The sequence below is a fragment of the Gobio gobio genome (assembly GCF_949357685.1).
Source record: "Gobio gobio genome assembly, chromosome: 5".
NCBI lineage: Eukaryota > Metazoa > Chordata > Actinopteri > Cypriniformes > Gobionidae > Gobio > Gobio gobio.
The window spans coordinates 46,016,459-46,036,643 of NC_137101.1; positions in this window are offsets into that span (position 1 = coordinate 46,016,459).

The window sequence follows — 20,185 nt, forward strand, 5'->3', positions numbered from 1 at the left end:
AAAGTTCAGCACTGTTTTAATTATGTTTTTTTTTATCCAGTATCCATTTTAAAAACTATCGGTCGATTAATCGGTTAATCCAACCTAGTTATCGGTATCGGTAAAATCCACTATCGGTCGACCTCTAGTTTAGACTTTAGATTAGGGGATGCAGAAAGCACTGTATAATGATTTATTCATGTGTTACACATCATGTATAACAGGTGTTGAACACTTTAGCTTGTGCTGCAATGTAAGTGCTGACTGGTGAGGGTACAGACATCTGTCTTTTCTGACACATGGATTCTTTAAAGGGTTAGTTCACCCAAAAATGAAAATTCTGTCATTAATTACTCACCCTCATGTCGTTCGACACTCGTAAGACCTCCGTTCATCTTCGGAACACAAATGAAGATATTTTTGTTGAAAGCTGATGGCTGAGAAAGGCTTCAGATAGGCCTCCATTGGCATTCAGTACACTTATACTCCCAAGACCCATAAAAGGCACTTAGACCGTCGTTACAAAGTCCATCTCACCACAGTGGCTCTACAATAATTTTACGATGCGACGGCAATAGTTTTTGTGCGCAAAAAAAATCAAAATAACAACTTTATCCAACTTGTTCTTGTCTTCCGTGTATGTCTCCACGACGCATGCGCGAGAATATGACGTAGCGCCAGCATTTGGGAATCCATGAAATGCACACTTTAACTCCATTTTGAGCACTACGCCGAGACCTAAAGCACGATCAATGTAGAATTCAACAGCTTAGACACGCGCGTCTTCCTCTGCTTGTAAACAAATCGCTTCTGGGTCATGTGTCCGAACGCCGGATCTGTGTCATATTCTCGCGCATGCGTCGTGGAGGCACACACGGAAGACAAGAACAAGTTGGATAAAGGTGTTATTTTGATTTTTTTTTGCTCAGAAAAACTATTGTCGTCGCATCGTAAAATTATTGTAGAGTCACTGTGGTGAGATGGACTTTGTAACGACGTTTTAAGTGCCTTTTATGGGTCTTGGGAGTGTAAGTGTACTGAATGCCAATGGAGGCCTATCTGAAGCCTTTCTCAGCCATCAGCTTTCAACAAAAATATCTTCATTTGTGTTCCGAATATGAACGGAGGTCTTACGGGTGTCCAACGACATGAGGGTGAGTAATTAATGACAGAATTTTCATTTTTGGGTGAACTAACCCTTTAACCTCTGTGCACCTGATGTGGAAGGTAAAAACTGTTCACATTATCACTAGATCCCACACTGAACCCAAGTCTGTGCTGATGAGTGAAAGGATTTACATTAAAGGTCTCATAGAATGCATTGATACAATATTTTAAAATGTTCTCTGATGTCTACATAGAAGGGATGTGGCTTTGATAAGGGCAAATACTCCAGATACAGTTTTACATGTTAGAGAGAGAGAGAGAACGTGCACATGGTTACCAGATTGCACATTTTAAGTAAAACACCGGATATAATACGTGTTCTTTTAAAAGAAAAGCCCTGATTGGGTATTTAAATGACTGAAATCTGGCAACCGCAAGCATGAACGCTTAAAAGCTCCATCTTCCAACTACATATCCTGTTATAGATAAACATCAGCCATGCCTGTTGACAGTTCTGTTCTGTGGGAAGGCTATGAAAAGTGCTCACATCCCCTGCGCAGCCTGGAACATAACATTTATATCCATGATCTGCCATTTTCCTCATCTTCACAATACCTGCAGAACTTCTGTTGATTTGGTGCAGGTCCGTGTTAAAACTGCCTGGCCTTGAACATGGGCTGGCTATATGCAAATTTGGGGAGGCGTAGATATTAATGATCCCGACTGTTACGTACAGTCTGTGTTATGTTGGGATTCGCCCGTTTTTCAGTGGTCTTTTTCAAGCACAAGATTTACAAATGAAGGGGGAAACAATGGTGTTTGAGGCTCATGGTATGTTAGTTCCATGTACAGAGCTCTTATAATTCAACTATGCCAAGATAAATACTAGGGGTGTAACGATTCATCTACTACATCGATGTATCGATTTATATTCCTATGATCTAACTACATCGATCTGTGCTCGGCAAGTTGGCCTTCTGGACGACATATATCGATCTAACATCGTTTTAAAAGGTAATCAATCGATTGTATCGATAATAGGAAAAAATATCGCATTGGATTTAAGCACGTCAGACTTTATATGGAAGTTTTTTCTTAGCACTTTTAATGATAAAGGCGTTAAACGTTACTCGATTCAGTCTGCCTATCTGTGACATCATCGCCTCGCACCAGCAGCAGTGCTAAGAAAACAAAACATAGCATGGCGGATGGCAGAGGAGAAGCCAACCAGCGAGAAATTATCAAGCCACCAGGAGAAAGAGCTAACATTACCTGTCCTTTCAACCCTTGCTAAATGTTACCTGTGCATTCCTGGCACCAGTGTGCCAGCAGAGCGAGTTTTTAGTACAGCTGGCGACATAGTGAACGCACAGAGAAGTGTTCTGCGGTCAGATCATGTTGATCAGTTGATATTTTTGACAAAAAAATTCTGTAAATCTGTAGAGTCATTGAAGAGTAGTTGGTTACATTTTATCTTTTGTTAAATATTGTTTGTTTATTAAACTGAGAGTAGTAGCAGGTTCAGCCAGTTTATTCAACCTGAAGAAATGTTGGATGCACTTTATTTTTGATATTAATATTGTATTTTTATATTATTTTAATGTTGAAACACAACAGTAAAAGTAGCAGGTAAACCTACTATTAATTAAACCTGAAGAGATGTTAGTTGCACTTTATTTTTGATATTAATCTTGTAATATTTTTATGTTGGAAAACAAAAGCAGAAGTAGCAGGTTAACCTACTGTTGAAATGTTGGTTGCACTTACTGTGCTTTTATTGAAAATGTATTGAATATTGAAAATGAGAGCAGAAAAGGTTAACTTCCTGTTAATTCAACCTAAACTGTTGGTTGCACTTTATTCAAATAAAATGTGAATGCATTTTCCATTAATTGTTGTTTACTTGTTTGTTTATATCCATAATTAATTGATACCTGATTCCCTTACAAGAATTTATTTCAGTCACACAATTTTTGACTAAAAAGTTACTGAATCGATTTCAAGTCACTGAATCGTTTCGGATCGTATCGTTCTAAATGAACCAATATCGTCGCTGAATCGTATCAACAACCTCAAATCGTGATACGAATGGAATCGTTAAAACGAATCGTTACACCCCTAATAAATACAGTTCTCTTACGAGAGGTTCTCTCGTATTGCGTAAGTTCCTTACGCTACGGGAAAGTATTCTTTCTTCGAGATTTCTGAAAAACCCCAAATTATCCTTAATTTTGTAACATTGTCAACGCAGTGCGGCAGCCTGGCAGACCATAGCAGGCTATTCCAGCGTGCTATTGGCTGCTCTGCTGGCAACTGCAGCAGCCTATCGGTGAGCCCGCGTGACGTGGCGACCAATGAGGGCGCTTCGCGCCCACCTGGCTTCATTTGCCTACAGGTGGGGCGTGGCCACGTGTATATAAGCAGGGCTCACGGGCTGCATATTCGATTTTCTTTTCTTCAGCGAAGCCCTTCGCATCGCTGGATCTGGAACCCGCCGCCGTGACCGCGCAGACAAGCAAGCAGAGGACAGCGCCTGAGGAAGCCGGCAGCATCGCGCCACCTTCAGCCTTCCGTGCCTGCTCTGCTATCCGGCAGCCCCATATCCTTTTACGCTCAAAGTGTTGTCGCCGCTGCGTCACACTTTTCACAAAAAGAGCCGAGCGTTGATACAAATGTCTCGTTCCACCTGCGGCTCGTGTCACGCGCAGCTCAGCTCCGGGGACCGCCATGTGATCTGCGCTCTCTGCCTGGGCCGTGATCACGCCGCCGCCGCACTCCACGCTGGCGGATGCCAAGAGTGCGAAGAACTGACGATGTCGACCCTGCGGGCTCGACTCGTCCTGTTCGAAGATGATATCCCTCCAGTCCCTGCCACGCCGCGCAAGAAGAAGCGCCGCTCGCAGCGGACTCCGGAGCTCGCAGAGAGAAGCTCGCCGGAACCTTTCCCGCCCGCTTCACTCTCGCCTTCCCCGCCCCCACCCCAGGCTGCCATTTCTGTTGCCGCCTCCGGGGATGAGGCGGATGCGGCCGCGGAACGCGCCGACAGCTGCTCCATCATGGCTTCCGACAGCGAGGACTGGTCTTCCGCGTCCTCTTCAGTCCGGGGCTCCGGACGCTCTCGAGCGGGTGAGGACGCCGAACTCTTGCGCCTTCTCACCCGGGCTGTCGAGCAGCTAGGCCTCGAATGGGCCCCGCCCAAGGTGGCAGCGCCGAACCGACTTGACGGATGCTTCCTAAACAGTCGCCGCTGTGCGCCCACCTCCAGGACTGCACCCTTTTTGCCGGAGCTTCACGAGGAGCTCGCAAAGTCCTGGAACGCGGCATTCTCCGCGAGGGTCTCGTCTCAGGCTTCTTCGACGCTCTCACAAGTTGACGGCGCGGCCGAGAAAGGCTACAACGCTATCCCTCCGGTGGAAGAGGCGGTCGCAGCGCACCTTTGCCCGCCTTCTGGTTGGCGCTCAAAGGCTGCCCTCCCGTCTAAGGCCTGCAGAGTGACGTCATCGCTGATCGGCCGCGCTTTCGCTGCCTCCGGTCAAGCTGCGTCCGCTCTGCACTCTATGGCCGTGCTGCAAATCCTCCAAGCTAATCTCCTCCGCGACATGGACGAGAAATGCTGTGACGCTGAGTTAATCACGGATTTGCGAAGCGCGACGGATCTCTCCCTTCGCGCCACCAAGACCGCAGCACAGGCCCTCGGACGCTCTATGGCCTCCCTCACGGTAGCTGAGCGCCACCTCTGGCTCACGCTCGCGGACATGCGAGAAACAGAGCGCGCGGCCTTCCTAAACACCCCGCTCTCTCCGTCTGGGTTTTTCGGACCAGCGGTCAAGGGGATCGTCGACCGTTTCTCCGAAGTGCAGAAAACGACGCAGGCCATGAACCTTTTCCTGCCTCGACGCCCCGGCGCTAGCAATAGCTCCGCTGCTCGCCGTCCTCGTGACCAGCCAGCAACGAGCTCCGCGCAGCGCCCAGCGCGGCCCCCTTCGTCTCAGAGAAGACCGAGCGGCCACCCCAGATCGCGCTCTTCCAGCCGTGGTAAGCCGCCTCCACCTCGGGGCCCCCGGCCTAGGATCACGCTGAAGCCCGAGCCTCCAAAGTCCTCCTAGCAAGAGGCGAGAAACGACGGTTAAGTCCCGCCGCGGCCGGACCACCGTCAAAACTCTTTTTCCTGTCAGCCCCCACCACTGTGGCTGCTGCAGATGGATTTCACGCAGCCAACGAGCCGGCAAAAATGCCTTCTCGTCTGTCAATAACCGCCGTTTTTACGGCGAACCAGAGAAATCACAAAAGTTGCATTATTTCTGGTCGCACGGCTCGCGCTGTATGTGTTTCAAATGCAGTAAATGTGCCCACTTTTCTGTGTTCACCCCTGCACACAAGCACTATAAACCCTGTGTCCCCCACTCACATAAAGCGGCCACCGGCCGCTCGAGTGCTAGAGTTAGGTCACGTGTCCGCTTGTTTGCGTCCACGACTAACCACCACACGCGCTGTCACACAGCCACTCTTAACCGGTCATGTTCCACGCGTAAGAGTTGTGCCCGCTCAAACGCGCTCACACATTTTCGCGAACATTATGCCTCAGGCGCCACGCGCCGCGCCACACACCATTTATTTTCCGCCCAGGGTGGCCGGAGCGATGAGTGTAGGGCCGCACACAAGCCACTCCCCGCTCAAAGCGGCAGAGATGCAGTGTGTAGGGCGGCCAGCCATCGCGAGCGATCGGCTGGCCCATAGCACAGAGAGCGGGCGCAGTGCGGGCGCAGTGCGAGGTCATTGGTCGCCACGTCACGCGGGCTCACCGATAGGCTGCTGCAGTTGCCAGCAGAGCAGCCAATAGCACGCTGGAATAGCCTGCTATGGTCTGCCAGGCTGCCGCACTGCGTTGACAATGTTACAAAATTAAGGATAATTTGGGGTTTTTCAGAAATCTCGAAGAAAGAATACTTTCCCGTAGCGTAAGCGCGGCGTTTCGAGCCCGGAGGCCGTTCTATCCCGCGTGGCGCACGCGAGAGCGTGGGAAGCCATTCCAGGTGTATCAGAATGGGTGCTGAAAACAGTGAAGCACGGCTACACTCTGCAGTTCGCTCGCCGCCCTCCGCGCTTCTGTGCGCGTACAGAGACGAGAGTGAGCGAGGAAGTAGCACATCTACTTCGAGCAGAAATAACCACGCTGCTGCGCAAAGGGGCTATAGAACCGGTTCCCCACTCTATGAGCGAGTCAGGCTTTTACAGCCGGTATTTTCTCGTGCCAAAAAGGGATGGGTCGCTCAGACCGATTCTGGATCTGAGGCGTCTGAACAAAGCTCTTATGAAAAGATCGTTCAAGATGCTCACGACCAAGCAGATCCTCGCGCATATTCGCCCGAGAGACTGGCTAATCTCCCTAGATTTGAAAGAATCATATTTTCAAATCAAGATAACGCCGTGTCACAGGCCATTCTTACGATTCGCCTTCGACGGCCAGGCTTATCAATACACCGTCCTTCCGTTCGGCCTGTCACTAGCACCCCGTACATTTACGAAGTGCATGGACGCGGCCCTCGCTCCTCTGAGAAATCGAGGGATGCGAGTATTGAACTATCTGGACGATTGGCTCATCCTGGCGCAGTCGGAGGCCGAGCTCCTCGCCCACAGGGCAATGCTGCTCAGCCATCTGGACAGCCTAGGGCTCACGGTCAATTGGACCAAGAGCTCATTAGTGCCCACGCAATCAACCTCACTTCTGGGTTTGAATCTGGACACTGTGGCAATGTCAGCCCGCCTGTCACCCCATCGCGCGCGCCAAGTTCGGCGCATGGCTGCGTACTTTCGGCCGGGCAAAATCGCACCTCTCAAGCTGTTTCAGAGGATGCTGGGACGTATGGCCTCAGCTGCAGCTGTGCTCCAGCTGGGCTTAATGCGCATGCGCCCGCTGCAATGCTGGTTAAACGCCCGAGTGCCTCACAGGGCCTGGGCGTCCGGTGGCTTCAGGATCAGAGTGACTCAGGGCTGCGTGTCAGCCCTAGAGCCCTGGTTAGTAGCCGACTGGTACCAGAGGGGAGTGACGATGGGAGCCATCTCACACCGCAAGGTCATCTCGACGGACGCCTCCACCACGGGTTGGGGTGCCGTTTTCGAGGGCAGATCAGCCTCGGGCCTTTGGTCGAGCGAGGAAAAACTCCTACACATAAACTGTTTGGAGATGATAGCGGTAGAGAACGCGCTCAAGCAGTTTCTCCCGCTTATACGAGGACACCATGTGTTAGTCCGGTCGGACAACACCACAGTGGTGTCCTACGTGAACCGGCAGGGCGGTGTCAGGTCCAGAGGTCTGGGCAATCTGACAGAACGCCTGCTCGTGTGGGCACACAGCTCGCGGCGCTCGTTGAGAGCTGCGCACGTGCCGGGCCACCTCAATGTGGGCCCGGACAAGCTGTCCAGGGGCCTCATTCTCCCAGGAGAATGGTCCCTGCACCCCCAGACAGTCCAGCTGGTATGGCGCCTGTTCGGCAGAGCGGAGCTCGACCTCTTTGCAACAAAAGAGAACGCCCGCTGCCCGACGTTTCTGTCCAAAAGCGAGGATGCGCTGTCCCAAACTTGGCCCAGCCTCCCGCTGTATGCTTTCCCGCCAATCTCCCTATTGCCCCAGGTCATAGCGAAAATCAGGGAAACGCGCCGTCCGGTGCTCCTTATAGCACCGCGCTGGGAGAACCAGATTTGGTACCCAGAGCTGGTGAAGCTGTCGCACTCACCCCCCTGGCCAGTTCCGCTGAGAGCAGACCTTCTCTCTCAAGCAGGAGGCTCAGTTTGGCATCCCCATCCAGAGCGATGGTCTCTGCATGTATGGGTGACCAACGGATACCCGTTGACCTGCCCGAAGGGGTTATGAACACGATTTCACACTCTAGAGCCCCCTCGACGAGGCGGTTATATAGTTCTAAGTGGTCGGTGTTCACTGAGTGGTGTGTTTCCAAGGGATTGGACCCACAGCAATGTGGGGTCCAGCGGGTGCTCTCCTTCCTCCAAGAGCTTTTGGAATTGGGCAGGTCCCCTTCCACGCTCAAAGTGTATGTGGCGGCTATAGCGGCGTTCGCTCAGACGACGCTAGGTAGCACGCTAGGAAGGAACGAGCTCATCGTCCGTTTCCTCAGAGGAGCCAGACGGATGAATCCCCCGCGGCCCCCGTCGGTTCCTATATGGGATCTGGCCTTGGTCCTAGAGGCCCTGAAGGCTCATCCCTTTGAACCGCTCGAGACTGTGGAACCAAGGTTCCTTTCGCTGAAAACCACGTTTCTGATAGCTCTGGCTTCAGTGAAACGCGTGGGGGATCTACACGCGCTCTCAGTGAGCCCGACGTGTATGGAGTTCGGTCCTAATGACTCTAAGGTCATTCTCAGACCGAGGCATGGTTATGTCCCCAAAGCGATCGGCACTCCCTTCAGGGCGCAGATTATCTCCCTCTCGGCTCTGCCAGCATCCGATGAGGGGGACGGTGGCAATTTCCTCTGCCCTGTCAGGGCATTGAGGGTTTATGTCACACGCTCCGCCGCCTTCAGGCGTTCTGAGCAGCTATTTGTTTCGTTTGGTGGGCGCACTAAAGGTCTCGCCTCCTCGAAACAGACCCTGTCCAGGTGGATAGTGGACGCGATTGCAACTGCATACGCTTCCAAACACCTGCAGTGCCCGCTAGGTGTCAGAGCACACTCCACCAGAGGCATGGCCTCTTCGTGGGCTTGGGCCAGAGGGATTTCCATCCACGATATCTGTATGGCGGCAGGCTGGGCCTCCCCGTCTACGTTCGTGAGATTTTACAATCTGGAAGTTCCTGCCTTACAGGCGAAAGTGTTATCAGTTCAATAGGGCCGTTGGTTCTGCCCAGTGATTCTGCGCAGACATAGCTCACATACTGGTAGTAAGTTCGGTACTAGGCTCATGTGAATTTGAAGGAGACCGGCGGTGCCGTTCCCTCATTTACGAGACGAGCTGTTGTGAGTTTGAAGGTGACCGGCGGTGCCGTTACCTCACTCATATAACAAGATATTGTGAATTTGAAGGCGACCGGCGTTGCCGCTCCCTCATTCATGAGACAAGGTGTGGTGAATTTGAAGGAGACCGGCAGGTGCCGTTCCCTCATTCATGGGACAGGGTGTTGTAACCACCCGTCGTAAACCACCCGTCAGTTCGAATGAAGTGTCTGTATATGTGGTGGCCCGTTTTTCTTTACCGGCCACCCTGCCCGAGCAGTGTTATGGTCCCCGGTTCCCTGGGATACATATGCTGTATGCGAGGCGCGCACGGCGTTGACAATATGTTCCCGTAGCGTAAGGAACTTACGCAATACGAGAGAACCTCTCGTAAGAGAACGATACTCGGTTACTTAACGTAACCTCGGTTCTCTCTAGAAGAGGGAACGAGTATTGCGTTCCTTGCCGTGCGCCCCGCGGGCTTTTACGCTTCAGAACTAAGAAAACCGAATATGCAGCCCGTGAGCCCTGCTTATATACACGTGGCCACGCCCCACCTGTAGGCAAATGAAGCCAGGTGGGCGCGAAGCGCCCTCATTGGTCGCCACGTCACGCGGGCTCACCGATAGGCTGCTGCAGTTGCCAGCAGAGCAGCCAATAGCACGCTGGAATAGCCTGCTATGGTCTGCCAGGCTGCCGCACTGCGTTGACAATGTTACAAAATTAAGGATAATTTTGGGTTTTTCAGAAATCTCGAAGAAAGAATACTTTCCCGTAGCGTAAGGAACTTACGCAATACTCGTTCCCTCTTCTAGAGAGAACCGAGGTTACGTTAAGTAACCGAGTATCGTTTTCCATTCTAGGGCACCTTTAACCAACTTTAATCCCCTGACTACAAGTCATTTATAAATGTTTATCGACTTGAAAACAAATAAATTACTCTTCTTTAAAACACTTGCATGCATGCAGTTGTGTAATGTAGTGAATTGGGTATTTTTGGGGAGAATCTGTACTTGTGTTTTTATATTTCTGTCAACTTTTACTCTGATACATTTCCCCAAAGCATATCCGTTACTTAAAACAAAATACATTTGAAACACAGACTGCAAAAAAGAATGCAAATAACTGCACGCACAACAGCGGTTGATTTTCCGTTGCTATAGTGGCTAATGTGTGGCTCAACACACACACACAACACACAGAGACTGGTTTCCAAATGGGCCATTTTCACTGTTGCACAGCGGTTTCCTGTCTGCATGAGTGAATTGGGTCTGTAGCTCCATAAAGCTCTATGTTCTATCTTTCCTGCTGTTTATTTTGTTTAAAGGTCCCATGGCATGGCATTTTTCTATTATTTTATAATGTTTCCTGAGCTGTACTTATATTGTTAGTATGACTTTTACATCATAAAATGACATAATTTAGAAATAAAAGGCATTTTTTCTATACTGCTGTTTGCCCTGTGGCTGACTGCCCTGCTTCAAGAGGCGTGTCTGCTGTGAGACTTCAGTAAAAACACCCACTGTTGTGATTGGCTGACATCTTTGCATTTTATATGAGCGGAGGGGGCGTGGTTTAACGAGGCACGAGCAGGCACGAGTCTGCCAGGGAGACGGATGGACCTGAGTTCACTTCACATCAGTTCTCAGCATGTCTGAACTGTTTTAGTTACAGCATATACTTTAGGTTATTAGTCTATTTCTAGTCGGAGGGACTGTCACTCATGTCAGAAAGTTAGTAACTTTAGTAAATTATGGATCAGCGCTGACTGGAGACGCGAACCGTTTAGAACGATTCAGTCCGATTTGGTGAACTGATTCGGTTCACTAAAAAGAACTGGTTCAAAAGAAAGATCGTTCGCGAACCGGACATCACTAATGTACCAGAGACTGAGCTCAGCGATTGCTAACAAAGTTATTTATAGTAACTACTGAGTTATGAGAGCGCTGTCAGTCAGCGCGAGTTTATTGTGTTTGTATCTGAGAGTTCTGAATAAACAGTCACACCGAGTCCGTCTCTTCATCATTATTCTACCAACTTTGTAACACATGCAAAGTACCATTACAGCTGTCGAGATGAACGAGTTAAAAGTAAGTGTTGATAATAGCATTATTTTTAAAATAAAATAAAAGCGTCAGTGACGCGCGTTGAGTACACAGCGCAAACAAAGACACAACAGCAGTAATCGGATGTAATCCAGTTTATTGTGGGGCTAGGCTGGCTAGCCCGGATATGCTCAAGCTTACCCCCCTTCTGCTTAATCTCACGCCGCGTTTGGTGCCTCCGCTGTGGGCCAGATGCAGTACTGTGGGTCGGGGATGTTGAAGGCCGAGCTTCGGCGTGTGTGAGGTTTATCTCTGCTGATGTTGAGCAGAAACTCATGACTGTATGCACATTTTAGAACCGATAGACGCGACGAGGACGTACAAAAACACTGACTCACAAGATATAAAACACGAAAACACCGTTCTGTCTGGAGAGAGAGAAGCCGCAATGTGTGCACGAATAATAAATAATTAGCTACACATCAGAAATCACTGATCACAGATCAGAAGGAACTGAAAAAAGACTTCTGTTTTCATTTGTACATCCAAACACTGAGAAACTGCCAGCGTTCACTCGTTCACAAGCAATGATGCAATGATCTCTCGACGAGCGTTTGCATGGGCGTGGCAGATTCTCTGGGCGGAGGAAAGGGAGGAAACCGTTCCTGCTTGGACGTCAAACCAGGAGACTTCAGGATTGGCTAGTCTGGCCTGTCATTTTCTCAAAGGCAGAGAAAGACAGCCACAACTCGGTTTTACACCGATCAACATTTCTATCCACTTGGGGACAATATTCAGGCTAGGGGAACTCATATTAATGTTGAAAAACCTCATAAAATGAAAATTTCATGCCATGGGACCTTTAATATAATTTAATCATCACAATTTATCTGATATTATTTCATTTTGTCTGTCACATTGATCTGACATCTCTAGCTTTCATCTAAATCACTATCGCTAACACAACACGCAAGCATTTCGCTAGCCTGTTAACCTGCCATCCATGCTTACGGTCTTTTTTCTGGCATGCAATCGATAAATGTGGTGAGTTGGATCAGTCAACAAACACGGTGAGTCATGTCATCTTCCCCTGTTATTGTCACTTGCACTGCCTGCCATAGCATAGCCAAATCTGTCAGCGGCGAGGGCTTCAAAAGCCCATGCAGTAGAGCAACTGGGTGACTGTGAGATGGCATAGTCACGGGACAAAACATTGTTGAACATCATGGTTCTCCCAACTCAGAGACGCACCCACTGAGAATCCTGTTAAAAGTGCCCTAGTGACTGGCGATTATATTACACGTAACATAAAAATAGAGACACCAGCCGCCATAGTCAGATGTTTGCCAGCAGCCGAACGCCTAGACAAAGCAAATTTAAAAGTGCTGGCTAATGCTAATTGTAAATTATTATTATTCACATCGGCAATAATGATGTTTGGAGATCACTAAAATTAACATTTAAAGAAGTGTGTAAATTAGCAAGTATGTCAGACTCTTAAATTTGCTCTGGCCTGCTTCCTGTTCGCCGGAGTGATGAAATACTTATCAGACTCTCCTCACTCCATGGCTGGTTGTTGAAAGGGTGTCCGCAGAATAACAGGGTTCATAGACAATTGGAAAAGCAGTTTTTGGGGCAGACCTGACCTGTTAAAAAGAGATGGTATTCATCCCTCCTGGGATGGTGCCGCTCTTCTATCTAGTAATCTGGCACATAGTCTTAGGCTGCGTTCGAAACCGCATACTCATTGAGTAGGTACTCATTTTCAATAAGTACTTACTTAACGAGCTCTAAAAGAGTAGGTACTATATTGCCTGATCTCGTTAAGTATGAATGCGATCCGCACTTTATGCGCCATGTTGACGTTATCATGTGACCTACGACGTTATCTCAAGCGCAACAACTTGAAAGACGAGTGACAGGTTTAATTCATCGATCTATAAATATCTTAATATTGATTAAACTTGCTAATTGTGTGGGCTTGTTGAAGAAACAGCTGCCCATTTATTTTGTGATATTAACCCTACTAATCTGACCCAGTTTTATCCTTACCAAAACCCACAATCGTGATCTCTTAAATATGTTGTTAATTTCTTTATTTTATATGCAAAACATGTCATCCACAAGCAAAATTGGCCTAAATCTCCTTTATATTTTCCTTTTTAAATTTAACTCCTGTTTTATCCCTCAATCCCTTATTCAAAGATATCTAACCTTGTTATTGTTTTTTCTTTGTATATAATGTATGCAAACCCATGATATTTGTTTTATTATTAGGATTGTTAAAGATACAACCATGTAATTATAAAATAAAAGATAGGCCTATGAGTGACAGGTGCAGTAACAGCTCAAAGCATCAATAACTCCACAGCCCGACCTGTGCAGTTTCCCTCAGAGTCTGCAACGAGGACGTCTTTCAGCTGCTCGAAGATCTCACCTTGGGAGAACACTGTTGATTTTATACTCTTAAAATGTAAGTTATTACTATTCAAAATTAAGATTACCCCAGAATGAATTGCATTGCTAGCCCACTAAAACACTTACAATAATAATAATAACAAATGCTGACCAATACTTAATTATATTACTTTTTTTTACTGAAAATTATATTGTTTTAGTAAAACAAGCAAAATGCAACTTGTTGTCATATGACATAGCGATGCATGAATACACACTAGACAAATGCAGCCGATGTGAATACCAATTTTCAGTCAAGCAATGAATAAATGCATGAGTTAATAAAATATTTTATTTACTGACAACAATAGGAAACATGAATTAATGAGTAAAAGAATAAATAAAAGTAAACATCACAAATGAATAAGTCACCATGAAACAAAGCTTTATTCAAACGTATTGTTCTAACAAACCATCACACATTTACAGACGGTGAAGCCCACATCTGCTGCCATCTCAACACAGCTTGATGAAGCAGTTGACCACCGTGAACACCTTCGCCTGTCCTAGCCGTCCATCATGTCCCTCCATCATGTCCATCATGTCCCTTCTGAACCCCACAACCTTGAAGCAAGAGTGGAGAACATGTGCGGGACAATCTCTGACTGCTGATGTGTCTACTCCAAACATCCGTGTGCCTGCTCTCCATCAGCATGACTACTTAAAACGTTTTACAATTCATGTTGTCAGCATCCCATTTCTTGCCATATTTGATTTAATATTTTTTACAATTACATGCTACTTGTATTGTAGCTTTATGACTTTTGTGGTGTAGTGGGCTAAACACTGAACTGATAAGCTGAAGGTTTCTGCTTGGATCTCCGCAGCCGTCACCACCAGTGTGTCCTTGAGCAAGGCTCAACCACAGAAGCTCTGCAGCAAATGCACAGACATCAAGAATCAGAAAAGTGCTGAAATAACTCTGTTTGAAATTAAAATAAAATACAACTTAAGATTTAAATGTATGTTTTATTCATTTCTGTAGTATACTCAAAGCCTTTGATAACAGGCTTCCTTCATCAGCCTCTCTCCAGTCTCCACCAGATAAACACACACGTGCTCTTCTGGCCCTGTAACATCAGACAACTTTCATGTAACCTGTATCTTAAACAACACCTTGATAAAAGCATAAAAGTTTATGTGCTCAATAGCCTTAAATGTTGAGGTAGTTGCTGATGTGTTAATGTTCCTCAATTCATCAACAGTACTAATGGACAAATAAAAAAAGATAACTTATGTTTAGTTACTTTATGTAGATCTATTAACATTACTGACGTTCATGTAAAGTAAGCAGTGTTGACCACAGTGAACTCTACATTATAGCACACACACATCACTCTGATCAGATGTCTATTTCATGCTGTGATGTCATCTGCAATACTTATCGAAAATGTTCCTGTCAGATGTTAAATAAACATTTAGTAAGCATCTTTATCTTTAAGTATATAGTTTATGTAAATCCACTTTGGAGACGTGTGTGTGTGTTACTAGAGCTCATACATAATAAAACGTGTTTTTACAGCCCAATCACAACTACACTATACTGTCTGTCGTCTTTACACTTTTAACAATTCAACAGTTTAACGTTACTCTACAGTAGTCCAACAAATGCGATTTTAACACAAGGAACGGTGATTTTGGTTTGTAATACTCACATTTGATTGGCTTTTCTCCGCCTGACGTATCCTTTCCTGTGGCCTCATGGGAAGGCAGGGATAGAAAAGTATCCGACGATGGGTACTTCACAATCTGGGCGGAATCAGTAAGTCATCCGGGAACTTCTCGCATACTCTTTTATGATTACTGAGGTTTCGAACATACTTCTCCTTTCACGTACTGTTTTCGCCTACTATATAGTAGGTAAGTAGGCATATTCGAACGCAACATCAGTATACGCACGTCCGAATCTCGCGAGAAATACTCCAAAACCCTGGTAGTTCTCGCCTACTCTTTTATGAATACAAAGGATTCGAGCATACTCTTCGCTCGCCTACTGCTTTTTACATACTATATAGTAGGGAAGTATGCGGTTTCGAACGCAGCCTTAGAGTTGAACCTTGACTAACTGGGGTCCAGGTCAGGAAGCAGACGGACTGGCTTAACTGACCGTCTGCTAGCTGTCTCACAGAAGTCGGATAAATCCCAACACATAGAGCCTCTTTCTCCTAAATATCATCACATAGAGACTGTAGCTAAGTTTCCATCCACTTTTTCCACTGTTTTGTTATCAACAAAGTGAATATGCGTTAAAAAAGTGCCCACTTTGCTGTCTCCAGCCTGTTTCCGGCCATTTGGCATTTTACCGATAAAATGGTGTGTGTCATGACACCATCCCTAAAAAAATGCATTGTTGCATACATTTTGCGTTAATCGCAAATTATATTGTATCTTCACGCCCCAAATATTTATAAAATGCAGAGTAATGAGAACATTGCAATTCGGCTCAAAAAAAAGTTTACTGCTTACTATTTTCATGAATAATAGGCCTATTGTTAAATTAGGAAATATTGATTTTGTAAATATTAATCTCTCCATGCAAAATTCACAGGTCCGTACTCTGTGAAAGAGAAACTTAGTGAAACAAACTATGTTAAAGAGATTTGTTTGTGACTCTAAGCCTGATTCCCAATGTAACCTTGTCACTAAACCCTTGCCGGTTGCTGTAGCAGTGCAAGTTGCCGATCAAGATGGTAAAAGACTACAAAACTCTGCTGTCATGGAAGATCTACCTTTCTCTCATCTAGAACCTGGGCAGATTATGCATTTAATGCATAATTATTCACCCGTGCCAGGGAGAATCACGGTTCTTGAGCATGACATCAATGTAGGTTCAGATCAAACAGCTCTCCTACAGAATTAACCCAACAAAGATTCAGATAATGAAAGCCAAAGTCGAGTACGTTACAGCACGGTCTGGCTCATAGTCGGAGCCCGTGGAGCTCACCGTGTTTACTAGTTCCAAAGGCAGACGGTACCTACCGATTTTGTACTGCCTTTCGAAAGGTGAACGCAGTGACTATTAATTGAAACATTGTGGCACAGCTTGTCTGACAGAACTGCATTATGATGTAACTGACTTTATGATGAAGCCCATGGGTTTGTACACAGGGCAGGACATTTGTCCTGTATGCAAAATTGTAGTATCCATAAAAAAGATCGGTACAGTAAAATGTTCGGTCATATAGCAATAATCTTTAACGTTAGCCTTGAACATGCAGTCAAGACGTGGTTTGACTTGCCAGAGAACGCATGTATTCAGATCATTCAAACCAATAAAAGTTATTTGTTCTGGTTCTAGAGTTCAATAACATCAAATCACTGCAAATTTTTTCTTTTAGAGACAGATGCAGCTTAACGCTAAAGGCCCTTTCACACCGGACGCATAGCAATAAAGCAAATATTTTGACAGTGGCACTGCATCTGACAAGACAAACCACAACCTTCAGGGAACCAATAGATCCAGAGCGGCGTCTGGCAGTCTGCTTAAGGTGAGCTGTCCTCTTAAAATCAACTCACTGATTGTCATGTTCAAGTAGGGGTGTAACGATACACTCGTGTCACGATTCGTTATGAATCGCAATACCAAACTCACGATACGATATGTATCCCGATATTTTAAGCGAAAATAAAGAAGAGGGATTTTTACTTTATTATTATAATAATATTATGATTATCAGGACCCACAAATATTCCCCCATTGCATTATTATACATTATATTCAACATTATATATAGTCGTTTAATGTAATAATGTCACTGAAACTCCGTAAACTTTATTTTTTTCCCTCACGCTTTCAATGCCAGCAGCATCTCTCCCAGTGCTCCCTATGTCCCGCCTCTCCTGCTATTAATGCACTAGACATATAAGAATGAACCATCTAAAATGCTTTGAATAATCATACTATTCAAACTAAATGTGATCTGATGATTTAAATGATGTTTGCGCTTTCACTAAGGAGGCTATGCGCGTCGTGGTAAATCTGTTCATCATAAACCATCGTTCATGTCTCTTCAGAAGACTTGGATTTGGATTAGACACTCGATTCGTTTTTTTACGATGCCTTTATGACATTTATTGGATCTTTCAAGTTTGAGAGGAATTACTTTAAATGGAGGGACAGAAATCCCTCCGGTTTCATAAAGAATATCTTCATTTGTATTTGGAAGTTAAACGAAAAACGACATGATGGTGAGTACATGATGACAGTTTACATTTGTGGTAGCCTACTTTGTAAATTTGTGTTTGGGTGAATTATACCTAATAAATAGGCCGACTACAGCAAGTTGAGCCTTGGATAAAACAACTCTATATCGCAAATCATATCGTTTCCATCAACGATACATATCGTCACATTTTTATATTGCGATATATCGTTTAACGATATATATCATTACACCCCTAGTATCCGGTTATAGATAAACATCAACCATGCCTGTTGACACTTGTTTCTTCACAATACCTGCAGAACTTCCGATGATTCGGCTGTGCAGTTCCGCCTGGCCTTGAACATGGGCTGGTTTATATGCTAATGTGGGGGGTGTACATATTAATGATCCCGATTGTTGCGTAACAGTCTGTGTTATGTTGAGATTCGCCTGTTTTTCCGTGGTGTTTTTCACAAACGAGGTTTACATATGAAGGAGGAAGCAATGGTGTTTGAGACTCACAGTATGTGATTTCCATGTACTGAACTCTTGTTATTCAACTATGCCAAGGTTTCAATCTAGGGCTCCTTTAAAATAAGAATTTTAGGAGTTAATTGAAGTAGTTTTTTTTCCCTTAACCAGTTCCTATAACTTTAACAGACCTCCAGTTCAGTTTTTTTCTTTCCTTTCATTATGACAGATTTCCATTTTAGTTCCTTAAAAATAATATCTTTGAATGTCAGGGGTATTCGTGATAGCACCAAAATGAAATCAATCTTTTTATTTAGTAGACGAACATTTTTTTTTTTACTAGAGACTCATTCTGTAGGCAATGATGTGAAGTTTTGTAAAGCACAGTGGGGTGATATATGTTACTTCTGTCATGCCTCTCAACAATCAGCAGGTGTCGCCATTCTACTCAATAATTTTAAAGGAGATATAATTGAATCAGTGACTTTAAATGAGGGTAGATGGATAATCTTGGTTTTCAAATTAGACAATTCCTTCTTTATAGTTTGCAATTTATATAACTATAACTATACAGCTCTAGCAAAAATAATGTTTTTACAACTTTGTATGAAACTTGAAGCCTTTAAAAACAAATATAAGGATGCACACTTGATTATTGTAGGCGATTATAATGATGCTCCAGATGATCTTGTAGATAGAAAACCTACAAGATTAATCTCACATTCAAGATTCAAAAGTACTGCATATATTTGTGAACAACTGGCAATTATAGACGTTTGGCGTTTTTTTAAACCCTGACATTAACAAATTTACCCGGAGCAATGTTGCGGTCTAGAATTGATCTATGGCTTATTTCTCCCTCTTGTCTGCAATTTGTGTCAGAATCATCACACAGCTTTTCCCCATTTTCTGATCAGAAATTAATTTCAATCCATTTAGCAGGAACAAAATGTAGCATACACATATTAAAAAAAGGAAATAGATCATATGTATATTGAAATGGCTAAAGGGGCATTTGTAATGTCTCGAGCAAAATGGCTGGAAGTTGGAGTTATTTCTTTGCTTTTGTAACTGCTCTGAGAGACACAGGTCGAGGATCCAAATGTAGCTTTATTGAAAGGGTAATCCACAATCATAGTCAAGAGCTCAGGCAAGGTCAAAACACAGGCAGGCAGTCCAAACTAACAAACACAACAAGGCAGAGAACACTAGGGATGGCTGATGTGAAACTAACTTTTCGGCGTTTTGTGGAGATCCCGAAGCGCAGATGTTTCGAAACACTGCTCCGAACTGTGATTCAAAACACCCATGACACGTGACTATGGCTAAATGAACCTAATTCCCCACAGTAAATTAGGTTTACTATAAACCTAATTCCCCACAGTTTAAAAATGAAGTAAATCCATCTTCACCTCGTGGGTTTTTGTGAGAGGAGAGAGATTTTGTGATAGCAGTCATTTTCCCTCATTTGTATGTAAGTTACTTGCTAAAATATATTTGTGCATGCCAGCAAGTGTCCATGTGAGAGGATTTTTTCAAAGGCTGGAGAAATTATATGTAAAAAAAAAAGAAGTCGGCAAAGTCCTTCAACAGCAGAGGAAATAATATTTTTGAATAAAAATGTTATGTAACAAATTGTGGCTTTATTTATTTTTATTAATCATTATTCATAACCAAAAAAACCTAGTTATGCACAATGAGGAGGCTACAGGTTAAAAAACCAAGATCATGTAGTTGTCAGACAGATGTAATTTTTTTTTTTACATGGATCATTGTAAAGGTTATTTCAGATCAACACATGCAAGCGACCACTAGGTGTCGCCGTAGAGACGGGTGTCGGATTGATTCGAAGCTTCGTAAGGGGTGATCATTTATTAATTTCATACTTGTTTTTAATATTATGTTATTGTAATTATTTGATGTATAATCTTTGTTCACGGACTGTGATGGCTGAATGTTTGTAAATTGAATTCTGTAATAAAAAATTAATTAAAAAAAGATGAAGGATGGTTTGTTTAGTTTTAACGTGCTGCGA